Source organism: Etheostoma cragini, chromosome 9 (assembly GCF_013103735.1).
Source record: "Etheostoma cragini isolate CJK2018 chromosome 9, CSU_Ecrag_1.0, whole genome shotgun sequence".
NCBI lineage: Eukaryota > Metazoa > Chordata > Actinopteri > Perciformes > Percidae > Etheostoma > Etheostoma cragini.
The window spans coordinates 17686537-17698479 of NC_048415.1; positions in this window are offsets into that span (position 1 = coordinate 17686537).

An 11943-nucleotide genomic window follows, 5' to 3' on the forward strand; every position below is an offset into this window, starting at 1 on the left:
AAAAATCTTGCCTATGTTTCTGCTGCAAATCCAACATTTTACTGTTGCTTGGGATATACTGTACTGACACTACTGGATAAGAGACACTGACTTCCACCTGAACTGAACAGAGAAGATAAAAATCTCTACAGACTCAGACACATTGATACATGTAATTGTCTACGTACTGTATGATAAGGATTTAACAGAAACTAAGCTAACTACTGGGAGAACATGCTGGATTTACTGAGATGACCTTTGTATGTTTCTGCATGCTTCTATCAGACTGCTTCTCCCATTCAACAACCCACAGCTAATAGATTAGGAATCGTTTTGAGTCATTTAATGCATTATAGCAGCCATAGCAGATGTCACATATACACAATAGTAAATGGTTATTATATACTGCCTCTCGGTTAAGTCTCGCTAACATTTTCTCAACAACAAGGCTGTGGCTAATAGAACATTTAATATATTTAAAACATTTTGTACTCTTTAACTGTTGGAAGTTGATGTTTATTGTAATTGTTGACTTTTTGTGTTGGATTGTAGTCATACTGATAAAAAAAAGAAGGGAAAAAAGTATTCGCATTCAAGTCCATATTCAGCACATTTTGTATGGTACTGGGTATCGGTACATTTGTGTTCAACTTATCATAAACAGTGTCAGCTATAGGCCAGTAATAGTAGTTTGTATATAAGTCTCAGAACAAACTGTCTTTAGATTTATTTCAGCAAAATTAAATCATTTGAGTGCCTTGGTCGATGATGAATTAGATAAACATCAATAAAAAATGTGAATAAATCACCTGACATGGCTCACTTCCTAATGCTAGCAAGCCCTTTTAAAATCATGTCTCAAAAATTATGAAATTCAAAACTAACATTTTAATCTTGTCTTGTGCATGGCACTGATTGTTAATTGTTTGTAACATATCCATAAGCTCTTTGACGTAATCCGCCTCCTCATCATGATCATGACAAAACTCACAGCAGGAGACGCGTTGATGTGGAGGACCTCCCCATGCCTGATGAAAGGTCCGCGGTTATGAACTACGCACCCGAGCATCGAGGTCATTTCCACACAGACGAGCCCTCCAGTGGCACAGGAGGCCACTCGTCTTTTCAGTGAACAGAAAGGAGAGCCAGGAATGAATAGTGGCTCTTTGGGGTGAATAAAGGCCAACCATTCAAACTGTCATAATGTGACATTACTGTGATGGGGTACATATCTGGTCAGAATGGCTTGAAGTCACACTGTAGCTTAGCTCCAAAGGTCTGGGTACAGCACACAAATATCAGTATGGGGGGTCTGGCAGTGCTGTTGCCATGCAAATGTCTTTGTCCTCAGCTGTGCACCCTTGAGGTATTGTTACTGACTACACCAGGCCAGAGCAGCGTTAGAGAACGTAACAGTTACATTTTGAAAAGTAACGACTACATGCTGTTATGTTTAAATTGTGCAATATAGTCATGTAATGTAAAGGAAAAGTGTAGAATTTTGGAAAATACACTTGTTTGCGTACTTTCCTTTCGCTCAGAGTTAGATGAAAAGATTGATACCACTATCATGTCTGTAGACCTAACCTAGCTTAGCACAAAGACTGGACACAGCTAGTCGGTCTCTGTCAAACAATGACAAAATCAACACCTCGAAAGCTCACTGATCGAAACAAATCTTGTATATTTTACTTTAACGAATGCCTAAGTGTAAAACGGCCCAGTTGCCCGACAACCAGGGGAGACTCCACAAAGAAATAGCCCCCCATTAAACAACACGTTGTTGTTTTTGTACAGGATGTCAAGCTTGCACTTCTTCCATGTTTTCTTCCCATGTCCGACAGAGCTTCTACGATATAAATTTCTGGTTATTCTTGGATTAAGAAACTACTGTTCAAAAATCAAGACATTTTATTTGTTTTTTACCGGTTTCTGAACACATGATCGTTATCCAACCCTCAGCTGGCACAGACACACTAAAACATGCACGCCACAAAGTAATCCCATTTTCTGCCGGTTCTCTCGATTGACTCGCCTCTTTGTCAGTGTGTCCTCCATCTTTTCTCCTCTACCTCTGCTCTCTCCTCTTTTAACCGTCCAAGAATCTCTCCTTTTCTTCTTGGCCTGAGGGTGCGACTGCTTGTTGGTGCCAGTTTCAAGGACACCAAATGGAAGCTGTAATTATCATTGCTCCACCACTGTCATGTCAGTGTGCTCGCCAGCAAAACAAGAGGGATCCTTTGGAAGTCCTGATCAAAAGCTTTGGCCTTTGATCACAAAGCAAAAGGAAAAACCTAAACAATGTGCAAAATCAACGAGGAATGTCCCAAAGAGAGCCCAGGAGAAAGGAAATGACAGCCATCGAGAAGACATCCTTAGTTCCTCCTCTGCCAGGATGTGTTGATATCAGGGGCGCAGGTGTTTGGGCTGTGTTTGATCTGATCGGTGTAAGCAGAGGACCAAGAGAGTGAGTCATGCAATGATGTTGTTGCTAAAGTGTCTGTCAGTTAGCACCTGGTAGGCTGCACATGAGCGTCATGTCTTTTTTTTGCTATGAATGTTTGCCCACTTAAAGGTCCCATAAAAGTGTTTCCTTCTTTAATATGAAGCATGTCAAGCTGATGTCAAATACTGTAAAAAGTACCAACAAGTATGCCTTGAAACAAGCTGTAATGCCGTCTGTACATTTGTGATGTCACAAAAGACTATATATAGGTATAAAAGCGGAGCTTGGCTCAGTGGGTGGAGCAGGTGCACATATACTGAGAGGTTTATGCCTTGACACAAAGGTCCAGGGTTTGAATCCGACCTGTAATGATTTTCCTGCATGTCTTCCACCTTTCTCACCTACTGTAGCTTCAAAAAATAATGGCCGGCTGCAATGATGCCGCAGAGAGCGCGGATAGGGAAGACCTAGAAACACTGACCAATCAGAGTAAACTGGGCATTTTCAGGAGGGGGCTTAAAGTGACAGGCGCTAAAACGAAGTGTGTCAGACACACAGCATGAGAAACAGAATGTGTTTTTTAAACATCAAAGCATGTAAACATGTTCTAGTAGAAACCCAAATTTCAAGTAAGAACCTGAAAAAGAGCATAATATAGGACCTTTAAAACATCATGAAGCACAGCACATCTTGACATCGGCTCGTACATGAAAACAATACTTGGATGAAGGTGTTCTCCATGACCCAATAAAAACAGTGTTTGTAGAGATGGTTACTTTGACTGCTTCAAAATTAATTTGCAGCTGAGTGACCGAAAAAAAGTAATAATAGGAGCCCATTTTGAGGGCCTTAGCCAAAATCTACAGGGGCACAAGTCATGCTGCTTCAGCGACAACAAACCTCAGCCTCTGAAACCTTTGAAACCCTGTGTGGTCATTTTCTCTCACAGCGATTGAAAAGAACTGTGGTGGGTGGGAAAAAAGAGCTCCTCACCACTCATAATACCAATTTTATGTATGTAGACGAAAATAGGAGGGATGGGAGGGGTTTGGGGGTGGCAGACGGACTGAGGCACAATTTTAAAGCGCTTATTGAATTGCCATTACAGCTCCTGAGACTAATTGTGGCTGTTGTGTGTCTCTCGGTGGCCTAGGGGGCTCTGGAGTGGCCCTGTATGCTCTTACTCAGTGGGGTTTTCAAACCGAGTGGCCCTGAAAGAGAAAAGGACCACCGCAGATCAATGGCAAACCTTTCACTCTTTCACAGGCCCTCGCTAATCCTTCTCATTTGTCTGCCATTTGTTGAGGCACATTCACAGTTCCCTGAATTTAGGATTAGGCCTTGTTTTGTTACAAAAACAGCCCAAGTTATAATGCTGAATAGATGGACTAAAGGGTGAACGGCGGATGAGTGTGTATGTGAGTTTGAGAGCATGTGTGTATATGGTTATCAGCTATATGCTATGTTTATGACCAAATTCATGAGAATACAGCACATGTTCAGGGTTTTGTCCTAAATTCAATTTCAGTGGTTCAAGTGGTGCAAAAATGACCATAACATAGCAGAATCCAAACACTGCATTGAGGGATGTAAAATAAATACCATCTTTAACACAGTCGTTTTGTGGGACTAAAGGAGGCAATTCAAATTTAAAATGTCCAACCTTCTGGACACAGGTGGATGTCATTACACAGTGTTGAGACAGAACCCAAGGTGGGCTTGCATTTCAAGGTCACTAAAATGTAGTGTTTGAGAATAAACGCATATTCAACCAGGGGGGTGCAAACTGAAGGATAGATGAGTCCTCAAAAGTTGAAAATGTCTCACAATTTAGCTCTGTTCAAGTTTCTTTTTTTCAGAGATATCAAATATGTAATGCATCACTTTTGGCAACACATGTCTAGACTCCTACTTGATGTAATGGGACAAGTTGAGTGTAAAAAGTGTTTTTCAACACATCCTGATAGCTAAACAACAGAATAGGTTGATTTTCAGTGAATCCCAAAACGACACATACAGTATGACGGTTTTATTTGTTGCTGCTCAGTCTCTGTTTTAAACATGGGGACCTTAAAACTTGACCTCAGTGAAAATTTATCATGTGACCATTCCATAATACCCTGCGGGTGCAGCTTTGAACACTTATTTAACGTTGTGACACGGAATTAGCTAACTTTAGGCAACAAAATTACATGGGGTCAGTAAAACATTAGGGACTGGCTTAAAACGTGTCAAGTAAAAACTACTAAAATGAAGACGTAATGTAATGTCGTCGACGTCATTGCGTTTTCAAAAGTGACAGTTGATTTGTGGTTTCACGCAACACAAATCCTAGTCTCTTAAGTAAAGATCCTGTGTTTGTTGCACATTAGACCCATACAGCCAATTTCCAGGGGAGGACGGCCTATCTTGTTTACAACTTTGGAGCCAGTTTAGAGGGAATCAAAAGAGGATATCAGGCTTAAAATTGATAAAGGTTTGCTGAATTGATGAGATGATTGTCACCATTTACTGTAAGCATTGCTCTGTCAAAAATGAAAGTCTTTCTAACAATTCCACATGTTGTCTTTTTACACGTCCTCTACTTCATCTGAGAGCAAAGAGAGTTCACTCTCCTCTGTCTCCTTTAGAAAATAAAGATTTCATAAGAGAGAGGAAAAGCATGAACAAATTGATTCATCACAGTCAAATACCTGCAAAAGAAATGCAATTTCATTAAAGTTGCAATGATTCTCTTTTGAAGCCTCGGGTTTGTTGTTATTGTGCTCTGTCTGAACCTGAGTGTGTACCGACAGTCTTGGCAGCCTGTAGCAGAGCCATCAAACTGAGGCCTTCTCATCACTGAGTGGATTAGTGTCTGAAGCCACTTACTGGACATTAGACAGGGCTGCTGAGTGGCACATGCGCCATATTTCCCCTAAAGCCCTGCCATGCCACGCCGCAGGTATGTGGTGCCGACCAGCCAAACCCCATGTCAGGCATTCTCTGGATGCCTGCAGTCGGGTGAGACATAGGGGGACGAGGTGAAGAGGTGGACGGAGGGAGGATTGTTAATCAGAATGGATGAGAGGAAAAATAAAGAAAGTAAAGAGTGAATCTAATATGAGTGGATAAAAAGAAACATGAGTACTATATTAGACGGATGGACTGAGGACGAAAATAAGAATAACTTGTTGGGTTTAATGTAAGGGAGAGACAGACTGCAGACACACATCATAGTTATAGTGTGTAGATGTGTATCACACTAAATTGCTATATTGGTGGAATTTTATGGCTCAAGCACAACATTTGATCTAAAAAAAAGGTAATTTAAATGTGATTATTTGGATTTCTTGTCTAGAGTTGGATGAGAAGACAAAAAATCCACCTACAAGCACCTCTTAAGCTTAGTAATCACCACACGGTATAAATTAAGTTATACAATAAGTGTAAAAATGTAAACAGGGGGTTATTTGCTGAAGTCTTTTCTCGGCCTGGAGCAGTAACTTGCCAATGTCACAGAGAGGTTTTGAGCAGCCACTGGACACTCAAGGATAAACAACTGGTACGTAATGTTTTAATCAGTGAGCGTTAATGATCCTGGTAAGCAGATTTCTTTTTCGACTTAGGATAGAGCCAGGCTAGCAGTTTCACCCTGCTTTCAGTTTGTATGCTAACTTAAGCTAATTGTTCTGGGTGCAGCTTCAGTTTAGTATACTGATATCAGAATAGTACTTATCTTCTCATCTAACTAATCAAGAGAGTGGATACATCCCCTACACACCCTTATGCAACAGGGTGCTACAGGGTGCTACTCTTTCAGAGTAGGAATAATGTGCAATTAACATTAATGCATTTTAATTAGAGGCCAGCATGAAGACATAGGACACACAATGCTACACTCAAGGCTTTGTTGGAGGAAGATAACAAGAAATGCCAAATATACAATTGCAGATGTTTAAGATGGCATGCCTGATCTGGATGATTTCATCTACCATTGTTTCCCTCTTGGTGTAGTGTTGCCTTAGTCTTGGGGGACAGGTGTGAGGCCACTACAAGCCAAACATCAATAGATCTCTTTATTTAATGCAGCTTCAGCTGTTGAGAGTGTAAAGGTTGCACCCATCCTGTGACCGGTAAACTCTCAACACATGCAATATAATCAATCCAAATAAAGTCTAACAATATTAGAAGAAGATCACTGAAAAGGTGGCAGCAGCCTAAAAGGGCACAGACCATCTCCAATATTGTTTGGCCAGCTGAGGCAAGCCAACCACATGTTGGCCAATGTCCCATTCAACATCATGAGGTTGTCTTTGGCTGTTAGTGACGGGAAAAGACCAAAGTCAGTGCCGCTTCGTGCAAAGTTTTAGCGTGCCAAAGCCTATCCACTCTGCCCCTGAAGCCCTGCTGTGTGAAGTAATTCTTCATGCCAGTGAAACCAGACAGACTCTGTGTTTTGTCACCACATGTATGGGTGAGGTGGATGTTGTACCTTAAAAACACAATTTTTTAATGACCCATGTCAGAATCTGCTTTCTTTTCCCTGTTGGGATATGTGAAATATAGCAGGTGAGAAGGTTTTATTTGATTAAAACATGCAGGCTGTATTAGACAATTAGTCAAAGGCCTGGAAAACCGGACGCTACTTCCACTCCAACTGAGTCTGTAAGGGAATGATCTTCCACTCAAATCCTGGCCAAAACTAGGGCTTAAAAAACAAGCTAACAAGCAACGTTTATTTTCTTCTTTACCATAGACACACATGTGGAAAGATTGTGGAACAGTAACAAAATTTAGTTTAAGAGCATTCTAACAAGACAGCTGTGTTGAGACATGCTGTGGAGTTCAACTGCCAGCCTAAGTCATGGGCCTAAAAGACCAATCACTAATCCCTCTTGGCTACACACATTTGCACATTATGAGAAGGTTTGAAATCACATAACAGTGATACAGTGCCTCCATCATTTCTCAATTTGTCTGTGTCTACAGAGCAGGCCCCCTCAGCTCACAACATATTCAGCCCCCATTCATCAGTTCTCCAACAACCAGTTTCTTCTCTAGGGCAGAGGCAGACCACCACATCAGTAGAAGAGGTCAAAGCCAAAGAGAACGAGTAAAGCCAGAGAATATGATGACAGTATGGATCAATCTCAAACCCGAAAAAAAAAGAAGCCAAAAACTGGAATTTCAATTAAAACCACTAATGAGCCAAATACAACAACAATGCAGTAAATTTAGCATACCTTTTTAGTGATTTCTGCCATCCGGTCATGCAGTTCTGCCTCAGCACCAGCCTCAGTGGCAGCAGCCTGGAGAACTCAAATTGATCTGGCCTCAGAGGTCTTGTGTTTCATCCTTAAACAAGGAAGATTCTGTTACGGTTTGTCAGACGAAGTCTAAGGCTAAGTCTAAGAAAGTTAGATTTTAAGCTTTTTCAAACCAAAATCATGTAGCTGCACAATATGATCATATTCATCAGACGTCTGTAAAGCGTTTTAACCCATTCTGGACGTTACGGTCTTCGCTGCTTGCTTCCTTGTCAAACCTCTACTATTTTATAGTTTCATGTAATGTGCTATTTGGTTAATATATACGTGACCTTACGTCTCTGGGATTGCACCGTATGTCCTCTTTTTCAACCTGAACGCTTCATTTGTGTTTGAATTCTAAACTGCAGTGAATTTATGAGGACTATGGTCAACTGCTCCTCAGATCTCTGCATGGTAAATCCAGACAGCTGGCTCGAGTATCTGTCCAATCAGAGCTTTCTGTTGCACGAGTAACACTTTTTTTGTTCGTACATGTCCCACCAAAAGCAGTTCCTTCCAGAGGCTATTTCCCAGCGGGCCCCGGTGCTCTTTGCAGTGCTTAGCATCACCCATGAAGATTTTGATTGATTTAAAGAAATGCCAATGAACCGGAGCTTTTTTTTCTCCCATCCCAGAATGCTTTATGGACTAGCCAGACCCTCTTATGCAGAGCGGTGGAGGAAGGTCTGGCAATGAAACACTATGTGCTTTTTTAAGAAAACCTCATTTTAAGTAGAGTGCAGTCCGCAGAAGGATAGCTCCTTTTCATACATCACCATCCGACTTAATAAAGAACCCTCACAAACTGTTAGACACCATGTATTTGTAGTGGGTTGACATGCTCATTGTTTTCCTTAAAACAAAGGAGTTGACTTTAATGTAGCACAGAAGACAGACAGATGCTGTCAGACAGCTCAATTTGTGACTTGACATTAGCTTTGCACTGATGGAGAAGCGGCACCCTCTGATGGTCAAAAAGCAGAGCTATGTTTTGAGTCTTGTTGGGAACTGATGTTCTTTGTTGGATATCATGAAGTACTAACAGAGTAACAGTGACAGGTAAGATAATATACTGTATACCTTTTTTAAGGTCAATTTTACACTTAATGGTCACCAAATGTAGAAATGGAAAGAGTCATCACAGTGTACTAAGACTTGCATCCAACTACACTTGCATCATCAAAGTTACACTCAAATGTACCAAATCCACAAAGATTAGAAGTGGTACAAATGTTTGTTGTGGTAGTGAGTAAGGAGTTTTTGTGTAGATGGTCAATTTTAGATTTTGATTTGGAACAATAGCTTTTGTCCTATGCAAATGCAAAACATTGGGATGCCAAATCATGAATGAATGAATGTTATCTTGGAGGATGAGGTGAGGTAGGTTGGCAAATTCTCTTTGAATAAGTGGAGGAATCTTTTCCACAGAGAGGGTATTTTAGGCCTTCCATCTGCGCATTAAGGTGGACTGTCCTGTCCATCACCCCATCCTGTCTCCGGAGCTTTCTCCTCCGACCTGCGGGTCGCTGAGGGACTTGAGAAGATGTGACCTCCCCTCCTGCCAGTACTGCTGTTAAATCTTCAGATCTCTCTGTGTGATCTCTGTTGGCTGGGCCAGGCACGTCTATTTCCATTTGGCTCCCCTTGTGCCTCTGAAGAGCCTCTCCATTTGCTACAACTCACCTTGAGAATCAGCTTTGGTGACATCCTCTACCATGATCGGAAGCTCCAGGTTTTCGCCCCTCATTTATTCAGAGTGTTTCTTTTTTACTGATCCTTAACTGATCTCAGCAGCTAAAGCGTCTCTTGGCCTTTTGTGGTCTGCTCCTTCTTTATGTTGCTTAGCTACTGAAGCTAGAGTACAGGGACATGCATTATGGCCTGTTGGGGGGGGGGCGCCTCCACCCAATCCTGGACCTTGACCCCACCAGCCTGCTGTGGTTTGGCTGGTGCAGGCTAAAGGGCTCCTTTTCAAATCAGTGGCTTTCACCTCACCAGCCTTAAGCTTTAAGGTCTAGGGTTATGAATGTTTTTTAAGCCAGGGACCCCTGAACTGAGTGAGACTACATAAATTGTATAAAATGAAGTTGCATATTAAACTTACTATACAATTACGTATGGGTGGCCTATAGCCTTTTTACCCTGTTAGTGCATAAAATAAAATACTAATTGTTGGCATGATTCTATGGATCATATTTGAATGTTTAACACACATGTGGCACATGTCTGTTGAAGGCTACCATAGTACCCAAAGGCCAGAAAGTCTATCATCAATATGTGTTTTTTCACAAATAGGCTAATTTATATTTGCTAACAATATGTTTGATTCCTGTTAAGAAATTGCAGTTTTTGAAAAAAACCTTCGACAAAATTATGATAAAAATAATTTGGTGGCCCCCATGCAGTAACTCTGAGGACGCCCTAGTGGTCCTGGACCCCCCTGTTGAAGATCTCTGGTCTAACAGAACAGACCCAAAACCACTGAGAAAACTTGTTAGACTAAGCATGAAGGAGCAGAAAAGACACTGACATTGTGTTGGACAAACAATAACTGCTAGTTTCACACCTCTGACCATTAACTTGGCGAAGAACTTCACACAACATCAAGAGTGGGAGTCAGTGAGACCTTATTAGTGTTAACCACTGAGCCATGGACAGCCCAATAGGCGTCTGACAGCACACATTGCTGCACAACTCCTCCACCTATGGCTGCTGGTGGGCTGCTTAGTGCGATTAGAAACACGTCAACCAGTCGACCGACGCAGCTTACCTGCAGAGAAAGCCATGACCTAGTGTACATCTTCCCACCTACCCCCAGGGGGCTACTATGCTAAGATGAGCACTTGTAAAGTCTGGACCTAGGCTGTGTCCACAACTGGATCTTGTAATAATATTACTGAATCAAGCAACATCAAAACATACTTTAAGTCCCAAAGTAAAACTACTTTTTATGCAAAACTGTTGATTCCTAAACATTGTATGTATATGATTATTGGATTATAAATTTTGATGCAGTCCTGCATCACTTTAAAGCTGCAGATGTGGCCACTTTTTCAAAAAACCTCTGAGGGTATGTTAAAAGTATGGTTGCTGACCATGCTTTCTCCTATTTTTCTTTTCGCTGCTTGAGGTGCAGAGACTGTGACCTCTGCCTGCACTGAAAAGGTTGCACTGAGTTCAACATAAATCTAACTAGTGATCATGGTTTGCATAAAGCCTTCATTACACACAGTCCAAAAGATTTGATGGTTTGAATGTGCTGCTCTGTTAAATAATTATGCAATTAATGAGCTGTAGTTTCATAACTGTCACAGTGAGAACATCAATGCTCAAATCTGTAGCTGGAAACTGTGGTTTCTGATGATTTTGAAGATTGTAACACAGTTCAAAGAAATGTTTGGGTTGTTATTTGTGTCAGGAAGATCCATCACACAGAACAATTGACATGTGTCTGTGTTTTCAAGTCCATTTGATGCAGCGTAGTATATGCACAACAACTAAAAAGAGAACCAGCATTGTCCAAACTGAAAAAAAACGTGAGAATGAAACAGTCACGGATGCATAATGAACATGACAGATTTGGGGCATAGAGTCATGCAAATAAGTCTGTTAATGACTACAGTAGATTACACTATAGCAAGTAATTCATTTTTTTTTGTGACCAAATGTTTTTTTTTCAAAATTAGAAACAATTACAAACAGCATGCTGAGACATGAGAATGTGTCCCATGATCAATAAAAAACACAAAGGAAAGATGGGAAGGAGGGAAAGCAATTACATTTATTGATGTGGAATTGAGTTGCAGAAATCTTTACGCAACTTTGAGTTTTTGAAAAGCGCTACACAAATTTAATTTATTATAATTGGGAAAAGCTTTGGTGAAAACAAAATGTGAAACCTTTTTCCACGTTTTCTTGGTATGTGTAAACATACATGCAAATGGCCGATTCATACATTTCGTTGAGTGATGCCTCCTCTTCACATATTCCTTGATTTGACTCACAACTTGCTATGCACGACACTTTTAACATACGTGGTCCACTGCAGTCGAGCAAAGCAGTGACATATGAGTCACGATGTTCCTTCAGACTTCCACCTCAGTCAGCAATAGCATGACTTCCGAGAATTAGTCTCATGGTCTCGAATATCGACACTCAAACCTGAACTGCGGTTTCTGTTACTCACTTAGTTTATGGGTGTAACATCACAGTTGCAAAAGCCAACAA